The following is a 10,302-nucleotide window of genomic DNA, read 5'->3' as shown; positions in this document are numbered from 1 at the left end:
AGGCCGGGCCCGGGGAGCGGAGTGGAAGGTGATGGGGTTCGGCAAGGAAGGCGGCGGGCGGTGAGGACGAGAGAAAAGCGAGGAGAAGGCAAGGGAGACTGGGGAAAGACGGGCGTGAATGATGAGGCTGTGCAGGGTGGTCACATAGAGAGAGGCGGAGGAGGGCAAGTTTCCTCCTTTGCCTTCCTGGGGTCCGAGACAACCAAGTCCCGAAAGACTTTGCAGGTGGCACATCTCTGCTTGGCCAGGTGCGCAGCATCTCCAGCGGGCACAAACTTGCGTGCTGCCCTTCCTGGGGATACACCAGGTTGAGGGCAGTCGTGGTGAGTCCTGGTTCTGCAGGAGTGGTGTGGGAATAGTGGACAGAGTGCTTCTGAAGAGAGGGAGAGAGGAGTGAGGAATGCTGATTCTCTCATAAAGACAGCACAACATTGGCCAAGTCAGTTGAACTCCCAGAACTTGGTCCTCTGGGGTTGTTTAAGCTCCCTGGCTTCACCCTCAGAAATTTGGTGGGAAGAATGGTTAAGGTCACACGTTTTAGAAGGAGAAGCACCTCAGTGCATCTTCCTGCCCAGCAAGTCAGGTGGCAGGGAAGGATCCCAAGATGAATTCCTGGCCAAGGCTCTCTGGCAGGGAGGAGGGGGAACCCCGGGAGGAGGAAGCCTTCTAATTGTGTCACCTTAGGGAAGATGCTGAGGGAAGACATCTCAAAAGTGAGAGAGTTGACCTGGATGATCTCCAAGCCTCCCCTGATGTCTAAGATGGTGTAAGTCTGTGAATCAGTTGCCTTAGGAATCTGGGGGTGAGAGAGAAGGAATTCAGACATGGGAATTTCGGGACTGATCAAAAATCCTGAGATTAAGAAGTGATGGGGTTTTGCACCACCTCTTCCTCTGCACGGGAAGGCTGGGTCTAATCTACAGTGGAGAACTGAGCCTTGAAGTTGTTGACAGTTGTTAAGGGGAAACAAACCTTTACCTAACTTAGAATGAACAAGGGGTGCAGAACAGATCATGCCCAAGCAGTGCAGTGGACCTCTACTAATGTGTTTGAAAGGAGCTTTCTGTGCTTCTTTGGATTTGGTGAGGTGTTTGCAGTGTAGAAGGCTAACTACCTCTCTTTTTCAGAAATACTTTATTTGCTGTTTCTTTATGTTTTTGCCTTGGCCAGAGAGTGGCAGGTACCAGAGAGCTCCATCAAACTGTCAGGCTTGGAGTTCTCTGAATTAGCCCTTGAAGCCAAGCAGGTAACCAGAAAGAATAATTTTCTCTCACTCGGGAAGATAATAAATAATTCAAGAGCAGGTTAATTAAATGGGTGGTTTGTGCACCTGGTTGACTAACAGACATTTGACTCAAAATCAGGCATTGCTGTGATCCCATTGTTGGCCTCTAGTCTTCGGGTTTCCAACACTCACCCCCTTGTCTAGCGGTAGCTGAATGCAGTCGGATTCCAAGTCTGGGTCAGGTCCTGACCTCATCCCTGACCTGGCAAGATTCCAGTTTCTAATGATGAAAAGAATTTGTGCTCTTTGAATTCAAATTGCCGTAACAACTCCTAAGTCTCAGCCCCGTTTCCTTTCCTAGTCTTTTCCTTCTCCCTCTGTCCAAATCAAACATCCCAAAGCCCTACTGCGTCGCTTTGGTTGCTGAACATTGAAAGGGGAAATCTGAGACACATCAACACAATCTGTGTACGCGCATTGTATGTGTGGGTGTTGGTTATAGGCGGGTAATTATTTCAACCAAAATTTATGTTGGTCTGTGTTAGACTCTGCGTTTGCTTTCTTTTCAGCTTATATTCCTTGTATATTTCTCGATCTGACGAACCATATTGATTGCTTGCTCTGTATTGACATCCCAAATAGTGAATTGGGCACTTAACAGTATATAGCAGTTAAAAGACCCACTCCACTGCCATTTCTGGGTTGTAAGATAAGAGGTTAGCACTTTTTCTTATTTAATGGTACACACCTGCTTAGGGATAGTAAAAGTAGTTACTATTTATTGAGTGTCTGTAGTAGGCCAGTCTTAGGCATTTACAGAGGACCCCTCAGATGTACCTCCAACTGTTTACCTGCCTCCTCTTCCCACTGGAGGTCTGGAAACAAGGATGGAGGTGGCTGGCTGTAGCACAACATTTCTTTCCAGTCTTGTTTTTTAGTTTGAAAATTTATCTGCATTTGTTTTCAAATGAGAAGATTTCAAATTACCAATTTATTATATATGAGCCACAGTCTTTGAGTACATTTGTCCCATTTGGAAGATGCAGAATAAAACCGAGGGTTTTGGTTTTTTGTTTTGTGTGTGTGTGTGTGTGTGTGTGTGTGTGGCTTTTCATACCATCAGGCACATGGCCCCTTACTGCCCAGGCAGCCTTTTTATCCTCACAACTGACATTTTACAGATGAAGAAACTGTGTCAGAGATGTTATGAAACTTGCCCAAGGTTGCACAGCTGGGATGTATTAGATCTGAGATTTTAGCTGAGTCTGAGACTCTTATGCCCGTGTCCTTTTTTTTAACCCTAGTCACTGCCTTTGGATTGTTTAACTCTGATAATAGTGAATAATGTTTCTATCCAAAGGATTACCTTTCTCTGTATAAATGAAATATTTGGAGTTGGAATTTCTGATTGGAGTTGAAACAAGAAGATGACACCAAACATACTATGTATCCTTTTTTAAAAGAGGAAATTCTGTTTCATTTTTTAAAAAATTATTTTTCTGCTTATAAAATTCTATAGGTTCATTGCCCCAAATTTTGAAAGTACAGGGACATAATAAAGGAACAAAATCACTACTAATCTTATCATCCGGAAGAGATTTGGGTGTCTCTTTTTCCAAATATGGTGTATACGTGTATCTTAAAAAATTGCATACTGGATGTTTAGAAGAAAAAAAAAGTGTTCTAAAGGGTTTCAGATGTGAAGTGATGTCTGCTTCCAGCCAATATAAAATGAACAGTGTTTATTAGTAAGAGCCCTCTCAGCTCCAGCTTGGTTGAGCCTGTTTGCAGACTGTCTCTTATATAAAGACAGATGAAACCGTTCTTTGGAAAGATCAAAGATTCATACCAGTTATTTCAGGTTAAAAAAAATTTTTTTTATATCTACAGTCACTTTTTAAAACTCTGAGTTTTGACAACATACAAATAAAATTAATTCCCAATAATATCTCATTGGATTCCCGGCAGCATTTGCTACTGGAGAGTTTTAACGGGGCCCTGACAGATGATAACAAGTAGTACATACTGAGGGACAGTTTTGCTAGGTGAAATGTCTTTATGGTTGATCCTTTCAGCCAGTTCCAGCCTGTCAGAGATTCAGTCATAGGGGACTGAGTAAACCTCTCAGTTTCTCAGATTATCCATCTGGAAACAAAAAAATGGGTTTACATAAATGATAGGATGCCTGGGGTTGACGATAGCCTGTCCCTTGAGGACCCTACTTTGGCCTATTCACATGATGCTGAGCTCTTAGCCATATCTTACCTGGTCTCCACTTTGTGTTCTGTCTGAGACATCCCCATACCCCCCACCCCCGCCGGTATCTCACTTTGACATGTGACATTTGCACCTCCTGCCTCCCCGATTCCCCTCCTCTCTGGTGCCTCCACCTCGTTTTCCACTGCCTCATAGCTAGCACAGGAGGATGCTTCACGAGAGCAGGGATCCTTTCTGCTCACCATGGTTTCTCCGGAGGCTGGAACTGTGCCTGCCGTGTAGACGGGGCTTGGTAAATCCTCATAACTTAATGATGAGGCTGGCAAATATTCTTAATTTGGCATAGAAAGAGAGGCAAACAGGAGACGTTCTTACATATGCTAAAATACAGCCAAAATATAAAACACTAAAAGAGATATCTAAACCAAGATTAAGCTTTTAGACTCTCATAGAGCCACCAGCATTTCTGTGCGAAGCGTCGGAGGCATTAAACGACTTGGTTGGGACAGTCCCTGCTACAGGGCACAGGGACTGCAGACTAAGGGTGGGATCTCAGGATATCTTGTGGGACAATGTCCACATCAGTTTGGTGTTGGGGGGGCCTGTCACGGAGCGGTATCTACCTACCCCTGCCGCCAGTCTCCCACTCTTGCTGTCTCACAGCCCCAACTCCATAGGTAGATTCTATTGCCTCCTGGAAATGTGCATTTTATTCCTCTTTGCAAAAGGAAAGACTTCTACCCTCTTGGATCTAAATTCTGCAGTTTTTTCACTGTCTCGCTCACATCTCACCATCGTCAACTCTGCTCACTCCAGCCTCCCACAGACTCCCGAGACAGCTCACATGGCTCACTTGCTCTTGTGCACATATGACCTTGCATGAGGACACACTTTCACATGTGTGTGCCTGGGCTCTCTATGTGCAGGAGAAGCACATGGAGGGCAGGGCCCTTACCTGTCCACGTTATGCATTTGCAGAACTTAGGAGGACACAGTGACCACGTGGGGAGCGCGTGGCTGGGGGTTCTCAGACTGGCCGTGAAAGGAGGAGTGAACGTCCCATCTTTGGTAGCCTCGTTTGGCTTGGGAACTCAGAACTCACCCTCCAAAGAAAAGAGGGAGCCTGCGGCTCTGGGCTGTGGTGGCTGGCTGTGGGAGCAGTGCCTGGGAACTGGCCCGGCTGAGTGGCTGTCCGGCTGGGCGCTGTGGGTGCTGGGTGCACTGGCAGCTGCTCCTACCATCTGCTCCGAGACTCGACTTGGAAGGGAGAGGTCAGGGCCGGGTGCCGCTGTCAGAGACAATGGCTTCGCCCTCCGGTGCTGGCCACCACCACAGGCCTCGGCACTCCTGTCTGTGACGGGGTGCTGAGAACAGAACCTTCATCACCACCTGACTCCGAGGCCATTGTCATAAATGAACAAGTCCATTGCTCTAGCTAAAGGGTTTGTAAGGGCCTCAGTTACATACAGGCCTGGAGAGACAGAGGCTGTGCAGATGCTAATTCAGCGTGTGTTGAATTGGACTGGGTGCTTCTCTCCAGTCTCCATCAGTTAATTACTCTAGCGCAGGTTGAGACTCAGCCTGCCCTGGTCAAACGGTCTGTTTTCTCTAGTTCTATCCTGTTGCTACCTTTTGCTCAGCCTTCTCTCTGTTTCCCTGGTTACCTGAGAGAGAAAGTGATTTCACCTAGCCCCGCAGTTTCTACTTTGGGCTGTCTCTGGCTTGTCTAGTTTTTCACATTGATTAAAAAAATTTTTTTTAATTGGGTCAAGTAGACATAACATAAAATTGACCATTTTAACTCCGTTTTAAGCGTACGGGTCAGTGGCATTAAGTACATTCACATGGTCGTGCAGCCATCACTACCATCCCTCTCCAGAACTTTCTCATCATCCCAAACTAAAACTCCATATCCATTAAACAATAACTCCTCATTCCCCCTTCCCCTCAGGCCCTGGCCACCACCTTTCTACCTTCCGTCTTTAGGAATTTGACTATTATTTGTACCTTATATAAGTGGATTTATGCAGTATTTGTCCTTTATGTCTGGCTTATTTTACTTAGCATAACGTCCTCATTGTTCATCCATGTTGTAGCATGTGACAGCAATTCATACTTTTTAAGGTTGAAAATATTCTGTTGTATGTATATACCACATTTTGTTTATCCATTCATCTGTTGGTTCCACCTTTTGGCTGTTTTTGTGAATAGCGCTGCTGTGAACATGGGTGTGCAAATATCTCTTTGATACCCTGTTTTTCATCTTTTTGGTGTATATACCCACAAGTGGAAATTCAGGATCAAATCGTAATTCTGTGTTTAATTTTTTGTGGCTCCTCTGATTTTACAAGCAGGAACTCTCTTGGTCCCTGGTCTTTGCTGCACCAACTCTGCCCTTTCTTGACCCTCTGGCCCCTGTGCGTTGCTTCTCTCTGTGTTCCTCTAGGATGGACCAACAGTAGGGTCCCAAACATCCCATGTTTATTTGCTTGCTTAAATATCTGGTCTGTTTTGCTACATCACTCTGGAATCCTCAGGTCTTTTAGGTGAATAAAATAGTTACAGAATCTTTCTTCAAGTTTTAGCATTGGGTCCTGGCTGTCAGAAGTTATAAATCCTCCTTAAACAGATTTTACCGGAGACAGATTTTGCGGTTTGCCATCATCCGTTGACCACAGTCATTTCTTCCAAGGGATTTCATCAGGAAGAGCTAGCAGTGTTTTCCAAGATTTTAGGCCTGAGAATGTTTTGGGTATGTGAGAACTGAGAAATGCACATTGAGAACGAAGGGATCTTGTGCAAAAATTCGTTGTTGTTCATTTAAACCATTGCATTTCAGCTCTTGAATCAATGGGAGGCCCAAAGGCCCAGCACTTCATTTGGTGGCTGCCAGGGAGGGGGACCAGGCAACCTTACCTGGGCCGCAGAGGAGTCAAAGACTCAAGTTCGGGCTTCCCTGGTGGCGCAGTGGTTGAGCGTCCGCCTGCCAGTGTAGGGGACACGGGTTTGTGCCCCGGTCCAGGAAGATCCCACATGCTGCGGAGCGGCTGGGCCCGTGAGCCATGGCTGCTGGGCCTGCGCGTCCGGAGCCTGTGCTCCGCAATGGGAGAGGCCACAACGGTGAGAGGCCCGTGTACCGCAAAAAAAAAGAAGAAAAAAGAAAAGACTTAAGTTTATTTCTGCTCCTAAGCTGGGGACTGCTGGGGCTTGAAAGTGAAGCAGGTTTCAGCTCACTGGGAGACAGTTTGGAGGATGGCTTCATTTCCTAGTCTCTTTAAGCTGCCTTGGGTCACAAAAGTGGTTTTAAAAGACAAACCAGATTTGTAAAAATGTCTTTCACACACACGTGCACACAATTAACACCACAACGAAAAATACTCCCCAGCAATGCAAATCCCACACTTTCCTGGCCATAAATTTTGGGAGGATGGAATTTGCTTTTCTCTGTCTCTCTGGGGTCGGGTTGGGTGTAAGAGGTGCGGCATCCCTGTGTGTCCATTTGCAGTCCACACGGTTGGGGTTGAATGCCTTAGTGGGAGCAGTTAACTGTGCACACGTACCCAACCAGTGTCTGCTTCTCACCACCCAGAGGCTCGGGGCCAAGGGCCCCCACCTGTGTCTGCATAGTCTGCCCTTGAGTACGACCAACACCTGGGACTACTGGTGAGCTGAGGTCATATTTCTGTGATGCCGTCTGGCCAGATGGAGCCATGATCTCTTGTCCTTTGCAGTGTCTGTAAAAGCTGTAGGTATGTACTCAGGACCTGTTTCCAACTGAATGACACACTGATTACTTTTCTCTGGATGCCTTTCTTTTCTAGCGAGGAAGGAAGAAACTGCAGGCCAGGCCACTGTGAATCCGAGGTTCATCCCCCTCTCTCCGTTCCTCAGCTTTCCCATTCACGTTCTTTTCCGGTTTTGGCTTCCCATTTGTATTGTTTCCTTCCCTGGCCAGCGGCCTGCACCCGGAGCTCCGCTCCCGGGCTGCCCGGCAGGTGCTCCAGGCTGGCTGGCATCTGTGGTTGTTGGTGAGTCCCTGGCATTAGGGATCCCAGGCCTTGACGGCTCTCTCTCCTTCCTTCCTTCTTCCCTTTTTCTACTGCTCCTTTTTCTTCCTTTTCCTCTGCATATATCTTAGCTCTGCCAGAGGCCACACAATATTACTTGGCCCAGCTGGAGGGCCTGAGCGCTGGGAAGTTAGCTGACACCACCTCCCTCCCCCAAGGCATCTAGAGCTGTGGGCTGATATTTCCAGAACATTAGTTTTCGGTATCTTTTCAGTTTCTGTGTTCACATGGTCCATTTGGATGATGGAATAAAGCTCTCCTGCTGAGGAAAAATGCAGGTGAGGAGAGCAGAGTCCCGGAGCTGTGACTTCCTTTTGCTTTTCCTTATTGGCAACTGACTCATGAACCCTAAAAAAAGACTTGATAGCAACATAGCCAGCCAGCGATAGCAGCCCAGACGGTCCCCTATATAATAGAGACTTTTGTATCTTGGATAAAAAAATATTTAAATGTGTTCTGTGAACCTTATTGAGAAAAGGAATTAGCAACAACTGCATTCAAGGGCCGTGGGGATGGAAATAGCCAAAGGATTCTAGTCCCCCTGAATGCAAAAATGAAGAAATGGAAACTGGGAGGTGTAAGGCTGAGACATGGGGGACTCCAGTGTGGGGAAGATGGGTTTGGAACACATGGCACTGCTCTTGTCTGTCGGCCTGAGGTAAGCCACCCTCGGGTGTGTCAGGGGAGAGGGGTCCAATTTGGTCGTGTGTGTGTGGAGTTGGAGCTACGTGTCCGGTCTGTGTCCACCCAGGCATACTGCCAGCTGCGGAGGCTTCATAGCAGCTGTAGGCAGACCAGGGCCAAAGAGAACAAATTTGTGCCAACGGTCTCTAAATTTTACATTGAACAGATATACAGATGCTGCTTCCCATCTTCCTTTCTCCGTTCACTGGGAGATGGTACAGGCCCAGTGAATCCCATGGGCCTGCCTGAAATCTTCATAGAACTTTTATTCTCATTGTCCTATATCCTAAGCGGGCCATTGCCGGGGCGGGGGGGGGCGCGGCTTGGAGATTCTTGAGAGGCGTTCTGAATTGCGGTGCCATCAAGCTTACGTTGGCCACTTTGGAGGATGGAGGGGGAGGTGATTAGTAACAGTCACTGAACTGGAGTGTGTGAGGGGCAGTGCGTGGGGAAAGCCGGCCTCTTAGAGCATGTGGAGTCACTGTCTGGAGTTAGGAGTAGGGACCAGATGTTGAGAGCGTAAAGCCACTTTGTCATTACCGGACTGTGACTTATCCCGGGATAATTTTGCTTGGAGGTTCTGGAGAGTGATGAGGAAATTGAGCTGAGACCAACCAAGCATATGTGCTGACTGGAGAAAAATGACTGGAGAAAAATGTGTTTGGGCTTGACATCCTTTACTCTCATTGGTTGGCAGTTTTAGAACCAAAAGGCCTGCCCTAGAAAGGGGCTGGCAGCTAATGAGGCCGATGAGCTGCTGCTGCAGCAGCTCTCAGCAAGCTGCTCTGGGCTTTAGACAAGTCCCTGCATCTCCCCGGGCCTTTTGTTTTCGTGTGTGTAAAATGAAGATGCTGAGCAAAGTGATCCCTAAGCTCCTGTCCAGCTCCAGAATTCTGTGGTTCTTGCATTGCCTGCTATATGCATCTCATCCAGTGCTTGCTACGTGCATCTTGTAGTCCTCTTCCTTTTCTCGTGTCATAGCTTTTCTTTTCCAGTGGCCTCCCTGGGCATTCGGTGTCAGATTTCTGTGTAGGGAATATACTGATTAAGTTTCTTAGAAACCAGGGCAGGCCACCTTAATCAAAGAAGGAATTATGGAAATGGAATTGGAGTGCTCCTAGAAGGATGGAAAGCCTGGGGAACAAGACTTGCAGCAACAGGATAACCTTGATTTTGATCACTGCCCACTCTGTCTTCTGTCCCTGATTCTCCTTCTAAGGATGGAGAGTCTTACGGGCTGAGCCTGGGTCAGTGCCCCCTGTGGGTTGTACCGAGTGGTGGGTAGAAGTAAGACAGGGATCTCCAGGCCTCCCCGGTGGAAAGACAGGCCCCTGGGTTTACCCTCCCACCAGGACTGTGCTCAAAGGGAGAGAGGTAATTCTCCAGAGGAAATCAGACCTGTGTAGAAAGGGGGCATGGATGTTGAGTGACCAAAAAAATGACAGATGTTCACTACATGAGCTCTTCTGTTTAACTGTCACCTCCCCTGTAATCGGAGAAAGCAAAATTTTCTCTAAAGCAAAGGTTAACTTGTTACCACAGGCCCTGTGATGTGTTTTCCCAAGGGAGTTGCCGGAAAAGATTTATTTATCTTCAGTCTCAGCTTGATGAGGAACAGCTGTGCTCTGGCCAGGAGGATGGACTTACTGGACTCCTGGTCCTGAGTGTGTTTCCCCCACTTGAGTGATGACTGCCCACTGCCCTTTGTAAAGTCTGCATCTTCTCATCCTTAAAACATTCCATGGAGGCAAGGTGATGGAGCCTGCAGCTTTTACAGAGGCCACTTGGATGACAGCTTTGCAGGACTTTAGCAAAGTGAATGCTAACCTAGAAGGTGGAACAGCAGTTGTGTGAATCAAGAATAAGAAAAATGGTGTCTTGCCAGTTTGGTGTCCTCCAGGCTATTTAGCCCCAAATTCTAGAGCGTACAAGGTAAAGTGAAACCTAGCTCTTCCTTTTCCTCTTGGAAAAGCAAACCCTTACCCTCAAATTCCCTCCTCTTTCTGAGAAAGTCCCCCACTGCCCCTCGTCTAGACTGTGCTGAGCAGATCTGCTCAATTTCCATTCCCTGCTTCATACAGAGCCCGGGGCAGGGGGCTCCCTCCCAAG

The 10,302-nt window shown here is 47.4% G+C and overlaps 1 protein-coding gene across 1 annotated transcript in view; it reads left to right on the top strand.

Moving 5' to 3' along the window:
- The window catches only part of CNIH3 (cornichon family AMPA receptor auxiliary protein 3), a 122,672-nt gene that overhangs the window by 634 nt on the left and 111,736 nt on the right, over positions 1–10,302 (top strand). The window lies entirely within an intron of this gene.

Source organism: Lipotes vexillifer, unplaced genomic scaffold (genome assembly GCF_000442215.2).
Source record: "Lipotes vexillifer unplaced genomic scaffold, Lipotes_vexillifer_v1.1 scaffold634, whole genome shotgun sequence".
In the NCBI taxonomy this organism is placed as follows: Eukaryota; Metazoa; Chordata; class Mammalia; order Artiodactyla; family Lipotidae; genus Lipotes; species Lipotes vexillifer.
This window is presented reverse-complemented; position numbering and strand designations above follow the sequence as displayed.